Below are 21,779 nucleotides of genomic sequence, written 5' to 3' on the forward strand. Positions count from 1 at the left end.
CATGCTAAGATGCTGAGGGATTTAAAGGTGTTAATTGCGGAGGTACTGGCCATAATCTACAAACATCCTGAGATATGTGGGTGGTGCCAGAGGACTGGAGAATTGCAAAGGTTACACCCTTGCCCAAAAAAGGGTGTACGATTAAACCCAGCAACTATAGGCCAGTCAGTTTAACCTCAGTGGTGGGGAAACGTTTAGAAACGATAACCTGGGACAGAATTAACAGTCACCTGGACGAGGGTGGATTGATTAGGGAAAGCCAGCACGGATTTGTTGAAGGCAAATCGTGGTTAACTGACCTGTTAGAGTTTTTTGATGAGGTAACAGAGAGGATAGATGAGGGCAATTTAGTTGATGTGGTGTATAAGGACTTTCAAACGGTGTTTGCTAAAGTGCCGCATGGTCGGCTTATCATCAAGATTGCGGCCCATGGAATAAAGGGGGCAGTAACAACATGAATGCAGAATTGACGAAGAGCAGGAAACAGAGATTACTGGTGAACGGTTGTTTTTCGAACTGGAGAGAGTTGTACAGTGGTGTTCCCCAGGGATCAGTGCTGGGACCACTGCTTTTCTTGATATACATTAATGACTTGGACTTGAGTGCACAGAGCACAATTTAAAATTTGCAGGTGAAACAAACCTTGGAATGGTCGTAAACAGTGATAAGAATAGTGATAGACTTCAAAGGATGTGGGTAGTCTGGTGGCATGGGCGGAGACGTGGCAGATGAAATTTAATGCAGAAAAATGAGAAGTGATACATTTCGGTTGGAAGAACGAGGAGAGGCAATATAAACACCAGGGCACAAATGTAAAAGCGGTACAGGAACAAAGAGGGGTTTATATGTACAAATCGTTGAATGTGGCAGGGCAGATTGAGAAAGCGGTTAAAAAGCATACGGGATCCTGGGCTTTATAAATAGATGTCTCGAGTACAAAAGTATAGTTGTCATGATGAAACTTTATAACACACTGGTTTGAACACAACTGAATTATTGTGTCCGTTTCTGGACATGGCACTTCAGGAAAGATGTGAAGGCCTTAGAGGGGGTGCAGATAAAAACAAATAGCATAATTCCATGGATGAGGGACTTTAGTTACGTGGATAGGCAAGAGAATCTGGGGTTGTTCTCCTTGAAACAGAGACGGTTTTGTCGAGATTTGATAGAGGTATTCAAAATCATCAAGTGTCTGGACAGAGGAGATGGAGAGAAGCTGTACCTATTGGCAGAAGGATCAAGAACCAGAGGACATAGATTTAAGGTGATTGTCAAAATAACCAAAGGTGACATGAGGAAAAACTTTTTTACACAGCGAGAGGTTCGGATCTGGACTGCCCGAGGGTACGATGGAGGCAGATTCAATCATGGCCTTCAAAGGGGAACTGGATAAGTACTTGAAAGGAAAAATAATGCAGGTCTTCGGGGATAGGTTCTAGCTGGATTGCTCTTGCAGAGAGCAAGCACTGACTCGATGGCGCGAATGGCCTCTTTCCGTGCTGTAACATTTCTATGATTCAATTCTATGTATAGGATGCAATGCAAAGGGAACAGAGCGTGCCACAAATCGACACGACTCTCAGTATCCTCCCAAGCAATGCAGTTTAAGAGCAGCTAATTCTGAAACGTGTTACTTGATAACTCAAGTCGTGGACTCGAAAGCAATTTGGTAAAGGGAGACTAATATTGGTGAATGGAAATAGTTGGTGTACAATTTGATATTGCTGTGCATCCGAATAGAAAACGAGATTGGATGGACAGAAGTGGTCTGAAAGGATGGCCGATCGGCTGTGAGAAGCAACGAACATTTACACTGGCTGCACAACTAAGCTAACAGCGGCTCGTTGGTCTAGGGGTATGATTCTCGCTTCGGGAGTTTCATTGAGTAATATGCGAGAGGTCCCGGGTTCGAATCCCGGACGAGCCCTCATGTGTTGCTTCTTTGAGTGAAAAGTTACCAATTGGCTTCTCACATCTTTTCAGTTTTGTTGTTGGGAGAACTGAATTGTGGCCAGAGGATGTTTGAGCTCCAGTGGACTGAATGCCGAAGTTTCGTCGGCGCAACGCACATGAAACAAATAAAATGTCTCAGGATGATGAGGAGATTGAAACTGAATTTGGATTTTTCCCAATTCAGGCGGATATTAGATGACGGTATAGAAAGGCACATATCCAAGTTTGCCGATGACACCAAGATGGGCAGTATTGGAAGCAGTGCAGATGAAAGCATAAAATTACAGAGAGGCATTAATATAATAAATGAATGGGCAAAATTGTGGCAAATGGTTCTGAATTTCGTCAAGTGTGAGGTCATCCACTTTGGACCTAAAAGGATAAATCAGAGTACTTTCTAAATGGTGAAAAGCTCGAAACAGTGGAGATCCAAAAAGACTTAGGGGCCCATGTACATAGATCATTAAAATGTCATGGACAGGTATAAAAATAATCAAAAAGGTTAATGGAATGTTGGTCTTTATAACTAGACGACTAGAATACAAGGAGATAGGCATTATGATACAGCTGTACAAAGATCTGTTTAGATCACACCTGGAGTATTGTCTTCAGTTCTGGGCAACGCACCTTAGGAAGGATATATTGGCTATGAAGGGAGTGCAGCGTCGATTTACTAGAGTGCTACCTGGACTCCAAAGTGTAAATTACGCGGAGATATTACATAAACTCGGGTTTGCCTCGAAATAAGTACATTAAGTGCTGATTTGATCGAACGTTTCAAAATATTAAGGGGAACTGGTGGGGTAAACAGAAAAAAATTTTTTTCGCCCGTTAGCGTGTCTCGGACTCGGGGACAGAGCATAAACATTAGGGTCAGGACTTTCAGGCGTGAAGTTGGGAAACACCTCTGCAAGCAAAGGGAGGCAGAAGTTTGGAACTCTCTTCCGCAAACTGCAGTTGATGCGAGCTCAATTGTCAATTTTAAGACTGAAATTGATAGATTTTTGTTGACCAAAGGCATTAAGGGATATGTGGCTCAGGCGATAATATGCAGTTAGATTACATATCAACCAGGATCTCACTGAATTGCGCAACAGGCTCGAGGGGCGAACTGGTATACTTTTGCTCCTCAGCTCCTCATTGTTCCAGAATGATCCTGCATTGTATTGGGAATCGAACCAAGGTCTCCAGCGCAACAAGTAAGAATTCGACCCCAAGCACCATCAATGCGCGCGTTTGTAACAGCAGCATGTGTCCATTTGGAATCCGATCTGAATGAACATGCCGTTTACAGCTGCGGTGGCCGAGTGTTTAAAGCGTTGGACTCAAAATTCAATTGAGGTTTTCCTGCCCAGGTTTGAATTCTGCTCGCAGAGCTACTGTTTGAAGATCACTTCATTGCTGAAATAGATTAATTGGAGTTAATTGAACGCATTTATCTGTCTCCCAGAATGAGAGATTCTCCAGCGAGGCCTATGATTTTAACTTGTATCCAATCTTCTCTTGCAAGATTTCAAGACCCAAGAAGGAATCTCTCCCAATCTGTAACATAAATTCTGCTAGTTTGCAAAACCTGACATTTATACTCTTTATTTTCTTTGCCTGCATCTCTCCATCTCTCCATGTCTCCGTCTCTTGTCTCTCTGTATTGTCCACAATGGACTTCTCAGGCTTCCTTGAACGGCGATGGCTGATCTAACCTGCAACAATAGCAGAGAAGGGTAAAGAAAAAAAAGATTGAGGAAGTAGGAAAAGGAAAGGTGCAACCCAGCTGATAATTTCGTAGCTAATGTTTCCACATTCGTGGCTCTTCGTTCTCATAGTGAATGAAAGCAGCAATTTGAGTAAAGTGTACTTATGGTGGAGTGTAAACTATGACGATGCCGAGACAGACGACAATGTCGTTTCAGAGTAATTCATTCTGTAAAGTGTTACTTGATAATACAAGTCGTACACTGAAAACAAATTTGATAAAGAGAGACGAATATTGTTGATCTGAAATAATTAGTTTAGAACCTGATATTGCTCTACATCGTATATCGTACAAGAAAGCGAGTTTGGATGGCCATGGTGTTCTGAAAGGATGGCGGATCGGCTGCGTGGCAGCGAAATTTTACAGTGGCTGCACGGCTCTGTTGCCAGTTGGACTTTGGATCCGATTCTCGCTCAGGGAGTTTCACTGGTTCAAATCCCAGTATGAGCCCCCTTGCGTCCCCATTTTTCGCCAAAAACCACCAATTGGCTTCTCACATCTTTGAAGCAAGTGCAGAAGGCAGGTTTGACTTATCTCCAGCCGAGCATGTTTGAACACCAGAGGAGAGAATGCAGAGGGTATGTCCACGAAAGACACGTAGACGAAATGAAGATAATCTTTCAAGAAGTTGTGCAGATTGAAGCCGGCACATGAATTTATCCCAATTCAGGCGATTTCATGGGTACAGATACAAAAGGTAAAGGAAGCTGCTTTGGCCTGGAACCAAACCCCTGGTTTCCCGTCGGCAGGCGAGGGTTCTACACTCAACCACCAATCCACACACGGCTGCAGGCTGCACGTGTAGCGTTGGATACAAGTCTGGAACATGCAGTCTGGCAGAGTTCCTGTGATAAGCCTGCGCAGTCCACAACCGCGTGCTACCTGTGGGTGACCAAACGAGTGGGTCAAGCATGGTCTTGAAATTCACTGAGATTCGAAATCACTTCAAACCGCCACTGTAAAATGGTCAAATAAATAAGAGCTGTAGTTACCAGGCAGCGTTTACTTTTTTTCAGAAATAATGTAAGAATCCAGCCCTATGTACACGTCTAAGATTTCACGGCATGCGACGAGTTTCCTTTAAGCTGCCACCCAAATTCTGCTCAACCACAGAATTGGAGATTTATACTATTTTTCTTTGCATGTATCTCTCTATCTCTGTCTGCGTTTCTTCACTTTCGCTGTTGATCCCTAATGGACTTATCAGGCTTCCTTCAACAGCCAGGTCTGCAAACCCGGGATGGGAAAAGGCTGTCGGTTCTTCGTCCAATTGTTGGATTTCGACGGGTTGAGTTTTGCTATTTTCCGTCTCCGTTTTCGGAAAATATAAACCGAGATGGGATTTCCCCTGCTCGGGTCCCGTCACCTGCGGATAATGGGAATGAACTCGATCTATCATCCGGTCCTAATATCTGCATTCTCATTGTTTAACAATAAAATTATGGGGTTACAGTTATTTTCAGGACACATTTTAGAAATTCAGACTTATTCGAAAACTAGAAGCACGTGGGATTAAAGGGCCGGTGGTAACGTGGGCAAGTAATAGGCTGGGGGATAGGAGGCAGAGAGTCGTGGTGAACCGATGTTTTTCTGACTGGGGAGAAATATGCACTGCAATCCCCCAGGGCTCGGTATTAGGACTATTGCTTTTCTTGTTATATATAAATGTCTTGGATGTGGCAATAGGGAATACAATTTCGAAGTTTGCGGATGATACAGAACTTGGCAACGTAGTAAATAGTGAGCATGATAATAGCAGACTTCAGGAGGACATGGACAGACTGGTGAAATGGGCGGTCACGTGACAGATTTAACGCCGATCGGTGTGAAGTGATGCACTTTTCGAAGAAGAACATGGAGAGGCAGTATAATCTCAATGGAACAATTTATGGGGGGTTGCAAGAGCAGAGGAACCTGGGGGTTCATATTCAGAAAACAGGGCAAGTTGATAAGGCGGTTAAGAAAGCATATGGGATACTTCGCTTTGTAAATAGGGGCATTGAATACAAAAAATGGAAATCATACCAATCCTTACAAATCAGTGTTTAGGTCTCATCTGGAGTATATTGTACAGATCTGGGCACCACACTTTAGGATGAAAAGGGATTGAAGAGGATTCAGAGCACGTTGACCTGGATGATACCAGGGATGATGGACTTCAGTTATTTGGAGAGATTGGAGAAGCTGGGATTGTTCTCCTTGCAGCAGAGATGGTTAACGGGAGACCTAATAGAGGTATTCAAAATAATGAGGGGTTTTGAAAGAGCAAGTAGGGAGAAACTGTTTCCTCTGGCATGTGGGTTGGTAACCAGAGATCATAGATTTAAAATAATTGGGAAAAGAACTAGAGGGGAATTGAGGAGATTTTTTTTCACACAGAGGGTTGTTAAGATCAGGAACGCACTTCCTGAAAGGGTGGTGGAAGCCGATTCCATGGGATCATTCAAAAGGCAATTGGACATAATTGAAGAGGACTAATTTGCATGATTATTGGGAAAAATCTGGGGTGTGGGTCTAATTTGGACAGGTCTTCGAAAAAGCCGACACTGGCACGACGGCCGAATGGCCTCCTTCTGTGATGTAAGATTCTATGATTCTATGATTACCTTCTGAATCATTGCAATTGAAGCTATTCAGTGTTGAGCAACGAAGAAAATTATAACCGTGATATTCTGCTTCTCCATTCCCTTATGAATATCGCAGATTATACTGTCCAGGCGGGGGTGGGTCTGAATGGGGGATAGAGTGCGGAGCTTGGAATGGAAGCCCAGCAGAATGAACTTGGTCTCATCAGTTTTTGTTATTTTTCCGACCAGTTGCCCGAAGCAGGCGGTGAACCTTTTTCTCGAGAGAGGATCGTCATTTCAGTTCAGAAGGAAAAAGGTATCAAGAAAATCGCGTAAAACGCACACAGAATGATCCGGGACTTACAGCACATCCCTTTTAAACAGACACAGACACGAAATGATCCGGACATAAATCATAATTATGGGACGTAAGTTTCTCTTCCGTTGACCATAAGATTTACTCATTTTACAATGACACCAATGTACATTCTGATATTTCGCGATCTCACAATCTCACAATCTCAACACCTTCCTGGAAGGAACTGTTGCTGATTTCAGCAAACAATGCAAAACCCTCCGTCTGCCGTTTCGAGAAGGATGGGACTTTCACCAGACCTTCTGGGTGGACTGAATGGGAGAAACAAAACTTAAACGCAATAACGACGAGGATGTGATTCGAACCCACGCGTGCAGAGCACAATGGATTAGCAGTCCATCGCCTTAACCTCTCGGCCACCTCGACACATGCAAAAATACGCGAAACCCCCTTTATTCAAAATTAAAATTCTGGCTATGTTGCCAATCTGAAATAAAAACTGTAAATGTGTATATCCTCAGCAGGTCAGGCAGAATCTTTCGACATCGAAACAGAGTTAACGTTTCAGGTCCATGACCATCACATGAGTATTCCAACTCACTCAACTTGCGCCTTGTAAATGGTTGAACGGCTTTAGGGAGTTAGAAGGTGAGTCACTTGGCGCAGAATATCCAGCCTCTGACCTGCTCTTGTCGCCACAATATTTATGTAGCTGGTCCAGTTAAATTTCTGGTTAATGATGACCACTAGTATGTTGATGGTGGGGGATTCGGCGATGTTACTAACGAATCCCCACAGAAGAGATTTACTGTAATGATTCCAGGGATGAGGGGTATAAGTTTCATGAATAGATTGGAGAAGCTGGGGTTGTTCTGCTCGGAACAGAGACGGTTCCGAGGAGATTTGATAGAAGTATTCAAAATCATGAAGGATCTAGACAGAGGAGATAGAGAGAAACTGTTCCAATTGGCGGAAGGTTCAAGGACCAGAGAACATAGATTTAAGGTGTTTGGCAAAAGAACCAAAGGTGACTTGAGGAAAAACTTTTCGCCACAGCGAGTGTTTAGGATCTGGAATATACCGCCCGAGGGGGTGGTGGAGGCAGATTCAATCATGGTCTTCAATAAAGAACTGGATAAGTATTTGAAACGAAAGAGAATACAGGTCTACAGGGATAGGGTGGGGGAGTGGGTCTGTCTGGATTGCACTTGCAGAGAGCCGGCACGGACTCGATGTGCCGAATGGCCTCTTTTCGTGCTGTGACCTTTCAATGATTCTATTCTATTTGTGGGAGGCGATGCGAAGCGACCGGAGCGTGACGTAAATCGACCTGCTCATGTACATTCCCTGATAATAAATCCTTTTGTGATGCAAAGAAGAAATTCATAATTATGGTGCATATCTTTTATGTTATACTGACTATAAGAGGTACTCGGTTCACCAGGGCGCCATTGTGCACATTGATTGATACTTCGCCGAGATCACATCTTACAGTCCCAACACCTCCGTCCAAGAAACAGTTGGGTGGCAATCCAGACTTAGCTGAATTGTGCAAACAGGTGTAAATCAGCAATGCGGAAAAGCACTTCCGATCAAAGAAGGGTTTTTGGTGAGGCGGCGAAAATGGAAGGGTGCACAAATTCTGGCAGCAGTGAGATTCGAACCCTCATAATTCAGAGATGGAAACCAGCATCTGAGACAGCACAGTTATTCACGCACATGATGAGCCATTTAGATCGGATGCTAAAGCTCATAGAGCTGAAACGTTTCCTCTGGTTCTTGCACCACAGGTGCTGCCTGACCTGCTCAGCGTTTTCAGCATTTTCTGTTTTCATTTTTGTGATTTCACAATGGCTGTTTTCCTGAAAACACCCAATTTAACCCAAGGACGCAGCTCGCACTTTACTTTCCTCACGCGCTTATAGTCTGCCGTTTCCGAACAAAATCTCCTCCGCGCCGAGCTTTCAAAGGACCTTTCGCTCACGGCCAACCTCTTGTAATCGACACCTTTTCACCATTGCCGCTCTTTTCATTTCTCCTCATTCCTTTTCAATCGGACATTTCCACAGACCTATTAAGATCAAGCGGAACATTTCCGACTTTCCTGCACCACCCAGATTGCCAAAAATGCACATTTCAGCCGTCTTTCGCAGCTATGTAGCGCCGCCCGTCTCTCCCGCACATCAACTGTTCGGGGAAAAGCGCCAACGACCATGAAAACAAAACCCAGTTCTTCAGTTAACATCCCCCGTGTCACAAGATACCCCATGGAAATTTCACGGAAAAGTATGCGCTGTCCTACCGAATGCCAGCCCTGCTTTCTTAGAGCTTGTCTCTGGAGCAGATCGAAATGTATCGACTGGTTTCAAGGCACAAATGAACATTGATGCGAACGGGACATGTGCCCCCGAGAAACAGCGGTCGATGGAGAGCAAACTTGAAGCCGGAAGAATGTGAAAGTGAATGTTAGAGTGGGCAAGGCCGCAGGAAAGTCTCAATGAAGTAGACCATGATCGTAGAAGGAAGGAAAAGCTGGAAGAAGCGGCAGGTCTGAATTGTGGATCATCCAGCAGAGACACATGGAGAACAAAAACAGGATAAAGACATAGGTGCTGGGGCAGAAAGACAAAGAACGAAATAAGAGGAATGAAAAGGGAGTGAAAGAAAGAATGGGAGAGAGGGAGGTGAAAGAAAGGAAGAGAAAAAGAAAGATAGAAGGGATAGAGAAAATCAAGCGTGCAATACTCACCCCGCAAATGGGCGCTGCTCCCAATCGGCTACACTTCGCCCCACTGACCCTCGTCCCATTCACACCGTCCTACAATACACTGCCAATGTTGTGCAGTGAAACAGAGAGTTTAAAGGTATAAAGACAAACACACCGTCCTACAATACACTGTCAATAACTGTGCAGAGAGACACAGAGATAAAAAGATACAGAGATACTTACATACTATCCTACAGTGCACATTAAACATCCGTGCAGTGAGTCAGAGAGTTTACAGGTACAGAGACACTCACAGCGTCCCACAATACACTTTAAATCATGTGCAGTGAGACAGAGCGTTTAAAGATATTGAGAAATTCACCTTTTTGTTTTTCAAAAGTGGCACATCCCAGAAGCAAGAGAGAGCGTGGGTCAGTCTCCCTCTCCTGATAGAGCTGAGGCTTGTCAGTCAAGAGTCCTCTCCTCCCTGTATTGGCCGTGGAGGAAGTGCAGAGTAGATTTAATAGAATACCTTCAGCCTGACCGGCCTGTAATTACTTGAACTATCCTTTTCTCCTTGTTTATACAACATTACAACTTTTGCAGTCCTCCAATCCTTCGGCATATCACCTGTCACCAGGGAGGATTGGAAAATGATGACCAGAGCCTCCGTTATTTCCTTCCTTGCTTCTGTTAACAGCCTGGGATATATTTCATCGGGGTCGGGAGATTCAGGTGGAGTGATCTGCGGACTTCATTTTCCTCTTTGCAAAGATTTTCACCGCAGGTCAAGATCACAAGTCTCGGTCCAAATTAGGACTACTTCCGGGTTTGAACCTCAAATCGTGAATTATACCCTGACCTCAACGAGCCCAAAAACGAGAACGTGTCTTTAAGTTAACCCGTTGCTGACACATTCTATGAGAGGTCTGACTGTACAATGAAAGGGCGTTTCAGAAGAGTCAATCTGATATCAGTTTCCTCCTCAAACCTGAAAAAATACCAATTCCAAAGTGCCATTTTGTCGCTTAATTCCACAAATCAGGTAAAAATAATTAGTTATGCAAGGCACTGCTAGGAGTTGAACCCAGGATCTCCTGTTTACAAGACAGATGCTTTAACCAACTAAGCCACAGCGCCCATTCATGATAGCTCAGCCCCACCACCTCACACTAATATCTATCAGCGATACGTCACTGTCTGTTTGGGGTTCAGACCGTTTCATCTTTGTCTGTTTGGTTTGTCCGTTCACCTGTGCATCCCGATGCTGCCGACATATCTCGTTTTGTTTATCTTTGTGTCTCCATCAATGCGTTGATTTCCGGATGAGTATGTGTCCTTATGTTTGTTACATTAAATAAATTACCGGTTTAGACAATTCTCGCTCTGAAAGTGAAGAACTATTGAGACGCACTTTACTTTGTTTATTTTGGTGCTGAAAATAAAAAACCATAAGAGGTCCAAACAGGGAAAAGGAGATAAACCTGTTAGGGAAAATGAGGACAACAGTCAAGATTTTTACCAGTATATTAAGTGAAAGAAGGGAGGCTGAGAGTAATGTGGGCCGCTTAAAGACAGATGGAGGTGATATTGTAATTGAAAATCATGAAATGTAGAGTTGCTAAATATTTACTTTGCTTCGTTCGTCACAGAAATAAATGAGGCTAACTTATCAGAGATATGAGGAAAACTGTAAATAAATCAAGGGGTTTCAGTATAAGTAAAATAATGGCAATGGAGAAAATAATTAGATGAAAGATAGACAAATCTCCAGCACCTGATGGTTACCATCCCAGGGGACTGAGAGGACTCGGTGAGGAAATTGTACATGCTTTAGTCATGATCGTTCAAAATCTCTTGATTCAGGAATTGTTCCTTTGATGGAAACAATTTCAATGTCACTCCATTATTTGGGATGGGTAGCAGAGATGATGTTGGAAATTATAGACCCATTAGTATGACATCCGTTGTGGGGAAGTTGCCAGTATCCGTTATTAGGGAAAGAAAGATTGAGCACTTGGATAAACATGAATTGATCAGAGAGAGCCAGCATGGATTTGTAAAGGGTAAGTCAAGTCTAACAAAACGAGTTGAACTTTATGAAGATGTAACTAACCTGGTAGATAATGGAGTGTCCATGGTTGTTATATGATATTGATTTCCAGAGGTATTCGATAAGGTACCATATAAGAGACTGTTAACGACAATTACAGTGCGTAGAATTTGAGGCAACCTAATGAAATGGGTAGGGAGTTGGTTAGAAGGTGGGAGACAGAGACCCGGTATATAAATGACATAGACGAAAGAATAGAGAGCTGTATATCCACTTGTGTCGCTGACACCAAGATAGGTGTCGCAGTGAGTCGTGTAGATGGAAGCATAAAGTTACAAAGGGAAATTGATAAATTAAGAGAGTTGGCAAAACTGTGGCAGATGGAGCAACATAGATTTACATGGAAAGTACATCACGGAAACAGGCAATTCGGCCCAACTAGACAATGCCGGTGTTTATGCTGCAAACAAGCCTCCGCCATCCCCATTTAATCTAACCCTATGAGCAAACCCTTAGATTCCTTTCTCCTCCATTTGTTTTTCTAGCTTCGCTGTGAACGAATCCATGCTATTCGCCTAAACTACTCCTTGTGGGAGCCAATTGAACATTCTAACCACTCTCTGGATGAATGTGTTCCTCTTGAATGCCATATTGAATTAAATTGTGAATACCTGATATTCATTGCCTCAATCATTTGGAGTCCCCACTTCCACAAATGCAAACACCTTATCTACGTCTAACCTATCAAACCCTTGCATAATCTTAAAGTCTTATATCAGGTCACCCCTCAGCCTTCTCTTTTCTATACAGAAGAGTTCCAGTCTGTTCAAACTTTCAATATGGAGAAGTGTGAGTTCATCTACTTTGGACTGAAGCAAGATAGATCAGAGCATTTTCTGAAAGGTGAGAAGCTAGGAACTGTGGAGGAGCAGAGAGATTTAGGGGTCCAAGTACAGAAATCGCTAAAAGCCAGTGGAATGGTCGAAAAATTTATTTAAATGTCTCATGGGATGTTGGCCTTTATCTCAAAGAAGCTGGTAATCAAAGGGGGAGAATGTTACAATTGAAATATCTGCTGAGACCCCATTTAAAGTGCTGCATTCAGCTCTGGGCACCAAACATCAGGAAGGAAATATTGGCCTTGGAGAGGCTGCAGCGCAGATTCACCAGAATGATACCGGGGCTAAAATGGTTAAATTATGAGGACAGGTTATGCGGAGGTCGGTCCTCATTTTGTTCTTATGGATCCGGCCCCATCCGTTTACTGTGGACGGGAGCGCGTCTGATACTCAGTCAGTCAGAATCGGATGCAAATCACATCACGGGCACAGCGGGTCTGGAACTGGCGACTGGTTTTACATTGAGTCTTTTTTATGGGATAGGCTGTACATTGTTTGTATAATAATAATAAGTTTGATACAATGAAGGTTTTTTCAGTTATTTCCCATTTCCACCCACACCTGTTTTACATAGCAAAAGGTAACACTATTTAAGGGATGTGATGTACAGTGTTGGTGGAATCAATGTAATTTAACTTGATATATTGTAGAATCTCTTGTCTATCCCAGGCTCTTACCTCAGGCTTAGATCCTCACCTAGTTTAAAACCAGTCACTCACTGATATAAATAAACCAGGAACAACCCCGAAACCTTAGCGGGTATATTTGTTCCGATACTAAGTGACGGTCCCAATTTCCACTGAAATTCTCGATCAGCAAATACCAGAGGCTGTTTTGGGTTTGACAAACTGTGAAACAGATTGTTTTAAAAGCCGGAAAGAGGGAAAAACTGGTGGTTGATATTAAGTGTTTTACATTAACGCTTTCTGTTTCAGATTTACAATTTATCTTTGTGTGTGACTGACAGGAGCGGCTATAACGGAGCCCAGTGACTGGGTAACGAGCTGCACTGAATCATTGTCCTGTGTTACAGACCGGCTCGTTAGACCTGTTCATTCCGTCTCATCTCATTGTCAGCAAACAGGAAATTACTGAAGTTGAGGCTGATGAATAACAGCTCGAAATATCAATCCTCTCTACCATTGGGGACAGAATCTTCCGACAAACAGGGATTTTCACTCGTGCAAATTTCATCCACATTTTCTGCTCTTCATTTCTCTGATCTTTTTGATGCGGCTTTCCCTTCAATTCACGACCTACAGGAAAAACCCAATTTTATCGTCGATTTTCGGGTCAAGAGGTATGGTGAGATTTCAAACAATTGAAATCGACCCATATTAACGCCAATATCGTCACCTACACGTTTGACAAATGCAAAGCGGCTTCACTCACGGTTTTGCTGCACAACTCGTTCAAAGATACTGTCGGTAATTCGAGGGTCGTTGAAGTGATGACACGAACATCACAGTTCGCGCTGCCGTTTTTCTCAAGACGCTTCAGATTCATGTAGAATGATTACGGTCTGGCGTTTAAATCTGTTCCCTTTTCGCAAATCCCCCTTTGAACCTGTATCCTTCAGTATTTTTGATAACCGATACCAAATCGGTTTGCCCTGTACTGTACATTACTTTTTAAATATTACAGCTAAGCAGAGCACTTGAGCTGTCACAGCTGTGACTTTGACTTTTCTCCCTCTCCTCCAGATCTCCCCGGTAACTGCCACGAACCACAACCTTCTGTCACACTTCTCCATCAGGAAGTTCCGAGCCTCGGTTTTCAAATGAAATAACGCCCATCTGTTCAATCACCGACAGCCCAGAGAGAGTTTCTCAGTTTCATTTTACACTTTATCCAAATCCTCCTTAAAGTACCATCAAAAATTGTCCTTTAGTTAATAATAATATAAATAAAAGGTCTTATCTTCTGGGGCTTTGTTTCAGATTCCACGACTTTTAAAGGTCACTGCGGATATTTATCGAAGCACATCTTGATTGGAGGCTTCTTGGAGAAATCAGAGAAAGATCACAAAGCGATAATTGGGAGACGGAAAATGAAGCTGTTTGACGGGAGCACTGATAGAACCGATTGTGCGCTGCTCTTGTGGCGCAAGCGCTCAGTGTGCGGTACTTTTCTGAGCTCCAGAAATGCCCAGGTTGTGAGTTTAAGCCTCATCTAGAACAGTGGAACATTTTGAACCTAGTTCAAGGTACAACTGGTATGTTCCATAACGCATCTCCTTCTTAGTTTTCCCATGTGGGCACTTGGGTTCCTCTGGCCTCCCGTCTTGCAATACCAGGTGTGAGTTTACTTGTTTTTGTGGGAGAGGGGGCAATTGCGACAGCTGATATGGCAAAGGGGTCGGTACGAGACCTTTAAATCTAAAGAACCAAACACACAATTCTTCTTTTCGTTACGCGGATATTCATCGCTTGGAAGTTTCGTGTGGGGAAAATTTGGAAGGGAAATCTGCTGCCTGATGTCACCGTGTAACGGGTGAAATTATTCAGCTTACAGGTGTTAATACGCTGAAAGGTCGAGAGGCCTTTTCCAACTCCCGTGTGGGACAAGTTCAGCTTTTGAGCCGCTGGGTAAAGTGTTATTTTAATTGGTGCTAACGAATGACAATACATTTGGCACAAACAAGATGAATTGTAAACTCACGAGTTCACTGTCCATGTTTCTTACATCATGTTCAACAGAAACAAGGATGCTCCTCAACACGTTACTGAGAATTTTCAAAAAGGGATCCTCATCATGGTTCGACGTTAACTGGGGATAATTCCGAGTACAGGAATCTGCATAATGGAAAATTTTCGAATCGCGAGTCCGGGTAGCTCAATCGGAAGAACATCGGACTTTTAAACCCGATAATGATCTGAAGGTTCAAAGACTGGTTTCGGCTGTAAATTTTGAAACAGCTGGCAAGTTCTGTCTTTGCAGCGGAGCAACAACTGCGGGACAGACGAGGCCTGCGATGTGCTGTCAAAGCTTCGGTGGTATCTTGTTTCCCAGGGATGGATAGAAATGCGCTTTCTTCGGCGGCATTCGCTGCTTTCCGCCAGCAACGTGTGATTGGAGAGAGCGGGGCCGGACAGGCGGCCTGAATGTTGTTGCTGTCGTGGCTTCACTCAATCCGGGAGCTGGGGAACATCGAAATCGAAAAACTGATGGATGCAGTGCTGTTTAGAACTGCAGTTATTAACCGACGCAGCGCTGCAGGATTCTTTAATGATCTCTCACAAATCAACTGAAAACAGTCGCAATGTGCAGCTTTGAGAGGGGCGTTCTGCACCGTTCGGGCAGGGAACGGGAGTGAGGGAGAGACACTGTCGGTATCTCTATCATGCTTGAGTTTGTGTCGAACTATACAGAGGTTCTATGAGGTGTTGTATTTTATTCATATTTAACTACAGAGTGAATTCTTGCTTTATTTATATTTATTAAATGTTTGTGGTTAACGTTTTCAAAATGTAGTAAGCATGCGCAACCCCAGCATCAGGATAACAACGAGGTTCAGTTTTGTTTGCTTCAGCGAAGACTTTGACAGACGGTGAAAGACGATGTTTGGTTTCCATAAATCCAAAACCTTTCGGACCTTGGAAGTTCCAGTTCTCGTTTCACTGACAGCAGGCGATATGAGGAAAGCTTTAAACATTCTTTTGGTTTCAAACCGGGGTCATTTAGTGTGTTAGGCGAACGTGATAATTATTACACCACGAAAAGTCAACTGTGAAAATGTATATAGGCATAACTCAGAAGATAGCTGCTGTCTCCAAATGCTTTCAGTGCGAGAGCCGGGTCAGATTCCCCTTCAGGGAATTAGCTTTTACAAAATAGATTATTGCATTAATTTCGCAAAACTCATTAAACTCTGTAAAAAAGAAGAATACTCGTTCTAATCGCCATTAATCAACCAGCAACATTCTGTTTCAGACTGAAGGAAATCCTAACAATTTTTTATTCATTCAGGGGATGTCGGCGTCGATGGAAAGGCCAGCACTTATTGCCCAATCCTAATTGCCCTTGAGAACGTGGTGGTGAGCCTTCTTCTTGAACCACTGCCGTCCGTGCGCTGAAGGTTCTCCCACGGTGCTGCTCGGTAGGGAATTCCAGGATTTTTACACAGCGACAAGGATGGAACGGCGATATATTTCCAAGTAACGATGGTGTGTGACTTGGAATGGGGCATGCAGGTTCCGGTGTTCATATGCGCCTTCTGCCCTTGTCCTTCCAGGTGGTAGAGGTCGCGGGTTTGGGAGGTGCATCTTGTGGATGGCACACACTGCAGCCACGGTGTGCTGGTGGTGGAGGGAGTGAATGTTTAAGGTGATGGATGATGTGCCAATCAATTGGGCTGATTTTTCCTGGGTTGTGTCGAGCCTCTTGAGTGTTGTTGGAGCTGCACTCATCCAGGCAAGTGGAGATTATTCCATCACACTCCTGACTTATGCCTTGTAGATGTTAGAAAGGTTTCGGGGAGTCACGAGTCTCCAGTGCAATCACATGTTTCCTGTAATGTGATGACCACAACTGCACGCAGTACTCAAGTTGTGGCCTAACTAATGTTATGTATAGTTCCAGCGTAACCTCACTGCTATTACAGTCTATGCCTCGGCTAATTAAGAAAGTATCCTGTATGCCTTTTAACCACCTTATCTACCTGTCCATCGACATTCAGGGATCTGTGGACATGCACTTCAAGGTCCCTGTGTTGATCTGCACCTCTCAGTATCCTCCCAAGCAAGGTAGTTTCAGAGCAACTAACTCTGAAACGTCTTATTTGATCATACAGGTCGTACAGTCAAAACCATTTGGTAAAGGGAGACTAATATTGGTGACTGGAAATAATTAGTGTACAAGTTGATGTTGCTGTACACCAGAACAGAAAACGAGATGGGATGGACAGAAGTGGTCTGAACGATGGCTGATCGGCTGTGGGAGGCAGCGGACATTTATGCTGGCTGCACGATGTCAGCTACAGTGGTTTGTTGTTCTCGGGGTATGATTCTCACTTTGGGGACTTAACTGATTAATGAGACGACTGGTCCCGGGTTCAAATCCACGACGACCCTGACAACCGCAAGGCTTTTTATGAAAATTCACCAATTGGCTTCTGATAACTTTTCAGTGTTGCTGTCAAATTGAATTATATCTCAAGCATTTTTAAGATCCAGAGGAGAGAGTGCGGAACTTTCCAAGGCGAAACACATGTGAAGGAAATAAATGTCTCAAGCTGATGAGGAGATTGAAGCTCGATGTGAATTTACCTTCAGGCGGCCTCATTGATATTAGATGACAGGATAGAAAGCCACATATCCAAATTAGCCGATAACACCAAGATGGGCAGCATTGTACGCAGTGCAGATGGAAGAACAATATTACAGAGAGACATTAATATAATAAATGAATGGGCAAAACTGTGACAAATGGATTTCAATTTAGTCCAGTGTGAGTTCATCCACTTTGGACCTAAAGAGGATATTTCAGAATACTTTCTAAATGATGAAATGCTCGACGCTGTGGAGGTCCAAAGGGACTCAGGGGTCCAGCTACATAGTCATTAGAATGTCAGGTACAGGTGCAGAAAATAATCAAAAAGGTTAATGTAATGCTGGCCTTTATATTTAGAGGAAAAGAATACTAGAGAATAGACATTATGCTACAGCTATTCAAAGCTCTGGTTAGACCACACCTGGAGTACAGTGTTCAGTTCTGGGCAACGCACCTGAGGGAGGATATATTGGCTGTGGAGTGTAGATTTACCAGAATGATACCTGGACTCCAAGGGTTAAATTCCGACGAGAGATTACACAAACTAGAGTTGTTTACCCTGGAATTTGGTAGGTTCAGGACTGATTTTATCGAAGTTTTCAAGATATTAAGGGAAATTGTTAGGGTAGATAGCGAGAAACTATTTCTGCTCGTTGGGTGCCTGGGACGAGGGGACATCGCATCGACATTCGAGTCAGGACTTTCAGGAGTGAAGTTGGGAAACACTTCCACAAGCAAAGGGAGGTAGGAGTTTGGAACTCTCTTTCGCAAACAGCAGTTGATGCGAGCTTAATTGTTATTTTTAAACCTGAGATTGGTCGGTTTTTGTGAACCAGAGGAATTAAGGTATATGATGCTCAGGCGGTTTTCTGGATGTTGGTCACAGATCAGCCATAATCTCATTGAATTGCGGAACAGTCTCGAGGGGTGAAAAGGCGGAATCCAGTTCCCAAGTTGCTCATTGGTGCAGAATGCAAAACGATCCTGCATTGGCCGGGAATCGAACCCGAGTCCCTCGCGTGGGAGGCGAGAATTCTACCACTGAACCACCAATGCTGGCACATCTACTAACTGCAAATGTTCACTTACGTCTCTTCGCTCTCATAGTGAATGAAAGTAGCAATTTGAGTTCAGTTCACTTGTGTTCGAGTGCATATTGTGACGACACCGAGACAGACGACAATGTCGTTTCAGAGTAATTCATTCTGTAAAGTGTTACTTGATATTACAAGTCGGACATTCAAAACGAATTTGATAAAGAGAGACTAATATTGTTGATTTGAAATAATTGGTGTCGAACCTGATATTGCTCTGCATCGTACATGGTACAAGAAGCGAGATTGGATGGACAGGGAGTTCTGAAAGGATGGCGGATCGGGTATATGGGAACGGAATTTTACCCTGGCTGAACATCTCCGTTGCCTTTCGGTCTGATTCTCGCTCAGGGAGTTTCACTGGTTCAAACCGGATGAACCCCGTTGTGTCCCCATTTTCAATCAAAAATCACCAATTAGTTTCTCACATCTTTTCAGCGGTGCAGAAGGCAGGCTTGACTTATCTCCAACGGAGCATGCTTGAGCACCAGAGGACAGAATGCCGCTGGTTTGTCCACGTAACACACAGAGACGAAATGAAGATAATCTTTCAAGAAGTTTTACAGATTGAAGACGGAACGTGAATTTTTCTCATTCAGGCGATCTCATGTGTGCAGAATGAAAAGGTAAAGGATGCTGCATTGGCCTGGAACCAAATCCCTGGTTTCCCACCGGCAGGCGAGGGTTCCACCACTGAACCGCTAATGTACACACAGCTGCAGGTTGCACGTGTAGCGTGTGATATATGTCTTGAATATGCAGTCTGCAAAGCTCCTGTGCAGCCTGCTTTTACAGCCGCGCGGTACCTGTGGGTTACCGAGCGAACGAGGCAAGGCATGGACTTCAAAATTCACTGGGCGTTCGAAACCAACTCACGCTCATAGTACGAAATAAATAAGAGCTGTAATTACCAGGCAGTGCTTCTCTCAGAGATAAAGAGATAATCTAGCCAAATGTATACCTGTAAGATTTCACGATATGGGATTTACTTTAAGCTTCAGCTTAATCACCGAATGTGGAGATTTATACTGTTATTTTCTTTGCGTGCTTCTCTCTATCTCTGTCTGCATTTCTTCTCTCTCTCCGTGTTTTCTCCTGATGGACTTATCAGTCTTCCTTGAACGGCCAGGTCTGGATGGGATGTGGCTGACGGATCTTCAGTCAAATGTTGTATTTCGACGGGATGATCTTTGCGATTTTCCGTCTCCGTTTTCGGAAAATATAAACCCAGATGGGATTTCCCTCCTCAGGTCCCGTCACCTCCGGGTAATGGGAATGAACCTGATCTATCACTCGGTCTTAATATCTGTATTCTCATTGCTTAAGAATAAGATAACGGGGTTACAGCTATTCTCAGGTCACATTTTAGAAATTAACACCCAACAGATTTATTCGAAAACTAGAAGCACGTGGGGTTAAAGGACCAGTGGTAATGCGGGCACGTAATTGGCGAAGGGACAGGAGTCAGAGAGCAGTGGTGAACGGATGTTTTTCTGACTGGAGGGAAACATGCAGTGGGATCCCCCAGGGGTCGGTATTAGGACCATTGCTTTTCTTGTTATATATAAATGACTTGGATGTGGGAATAGGGAGTACAGTTTCGAAGTTTGCGGATATTACAAAAGTTGAAAAAGTTGTAAATAGTGAGGAAGATAGTAGCAGATTTCAGGAGGACAGAGACAGAATGGTGAAATGAGCAGTCACGTGACAGATTTAATGCAGATCAGTGTGAAGTGATGCACTTTTGGAAGAAGAACATGGAGAGGCAGTATAATCTAAATGGAACAATTTATGGCGGGGCGGGGGTGCAAGAGCAGAGGAACCTGGAGGTGCATATTCACAAAACACGGCAAGTTGATAAAGCGGTTTAGAAAGCATAAGGGATACTTTGCTTTTCAAATAGGGGCATTGAATACAAAAAAAGGAATTCATACTAATCCTTACACATCAGTGGTTAGGCCTCAGCTGGACTATATGTACGGTTCTGGGCACCACACATTAGGATGAAAAGGCATTGAAGGGGATTCAAAGCAGTTTGACCTGGATGACACCAGAGATGAGGGACTTCAGTTATGTGGAGACATTGGAGAAGCTGTGATTATTCTTCTTACAGAAGAGATGGTTAAGGGGAGACCTAATAGAGATATTCAAAATAATGAGGGGTTTTGAAAGTAAAAGTTGGGAGAAACGGTTTCCTCTGGCAAGTGGGTCGGTAACCAAAGGTCACAGATTTAAAATAATTGGGAAAAGAACGAGAGGGGAATTGAGGAGTATGTTTTCACACTGAGGGTGCTTTAAGATCAGGAACGCACTTCCTGAAAGGGTGGTGGAAGCAGATTCCATGGAATCATTCAAAAGGCAATTGGACATGTAATTGAAGAGGACTAATTTGCAGGGAAAAATCTGGGTGTGGATCTAATTGGACAGGTCTTCGAAAGATCCAGCACAGGTACCACTGCGGAATGGCCTCCTTCTGTTCTGTATGTTTCTATGATTCTATGATTACCTTCTGAGTCATTACAATTGATGCTATTCAGTGTTGAGGAACCAAGAAAATTATAACCCTGATATTCGGCTTTTCCATTCCCTTATGAATATCGCAGATTTTCATGTCCAGGCGGGGGTGGGACTGGATGGGGGATAGAGTGCGGAGATTGGAATGGAAGCCCACCAGAATGAACTTGGTCTCATCAGTTTTCCTACCAGTTGCCCGAAGCAGGCGGTGAAACTTCTTCTCGAGAGAGGATCGTCATTTCAGTTCAGAAGGAAAAAGGTATCAAGAAAATCGGGTGAAACGCACACGCAATGATCCGGGACTTACAGCACATCCCTTTTAAACAGACACAGACACGGAATGATCCGGGATATAAATCACAATTATGGTCGATTAGTTTATCTTACGTTGACCATAAGATAGACTCTTTTTACCAGGACACCGCTGTACGTTTGATACGTCGCGATCTCATAATCTCAACACCTTCGTGGAAGGAAATGTTGCTGATTGCAGCAAACAACGCAACAAGCTCCGTCTGCCGTTTCGAGAAGCATGGGACTGACCGCCATACCTTCTGGATGGAGTGAATGAGAGAAACAAGACTTCAACACAAAAATCAACGACAATCGGATTCAAACCGACGCGTGCAGAGCACAATAGATTAACAATCCA

General features: G+C 43.6%; 4 non-coding genes across 4 annotated transcripts; 1 reads left to right on the forward strand and 3 right to left on the reverse strand.

Moving 5' to 3' along the window:
- The first annotated feature begins 1,838 nt into the window (after positions 1-1,838).
- On the forward strand, positions 1,839-1,927 carry trnap-cgg (transfer RNA proline (anticodon CGG)). The gene is given in 2 exon segments: positions 1,839-1,874; positions 1,892-1,927. It is a non-coding gene; the product is annotated as a tRNA-Pro (tRNA).
- A 5,006-nt stretch (positions 1,928-6,933) lies between these two features.
- trnas-gcu (transfer RNA serine (anticodon GCU)) lies at positions 6,934-7,015 on the reverse strand. Its single transcript has one exon. It is a non-coding gene; the product is annotated as a tRNA-Ser (tRNA).
- Positions 7,016-10,362: 3,347 nt separating this feature from the next.
- Positions 10,363-10,436, reverse strand: trnat-ugu (transfer RNA threonine (anticodon UGU)). The gene has a single exon. It is a non-coding gene; the product is annotated as a tRNA-Thr (tRNA).
- An 8,068-nt stretch (positions 10,437-18,504) lies between these two features.
- Positions 18,505-18,575, reverse strand: trnag-ccc (transfer RNA glycine (anticodon CCC)). The gene has a single exon. It is a non-coding gene; the product is annotated as a tRNA-Gly (tRNA).
- Between the last annotated feature and the right edge of the window lie 3,204 nt (positions 18,576-21,779).

The sequence above is a fragment of the Heptranchias perlo genome, chromosome 20 (assembly GCF_035084215.1).
Source record: "Heptranchias perlo isolate sHepPer1 chromosome 20, sHepPer1.hap1, whole genome shotgun sequence".
Lineage (NCBI taxonomy): Eukaryota > Metazoa > Chordata > Chondrichthyes > Hexanchiformes > Hexanchidae > Heptranchias > Heptranchias perlo.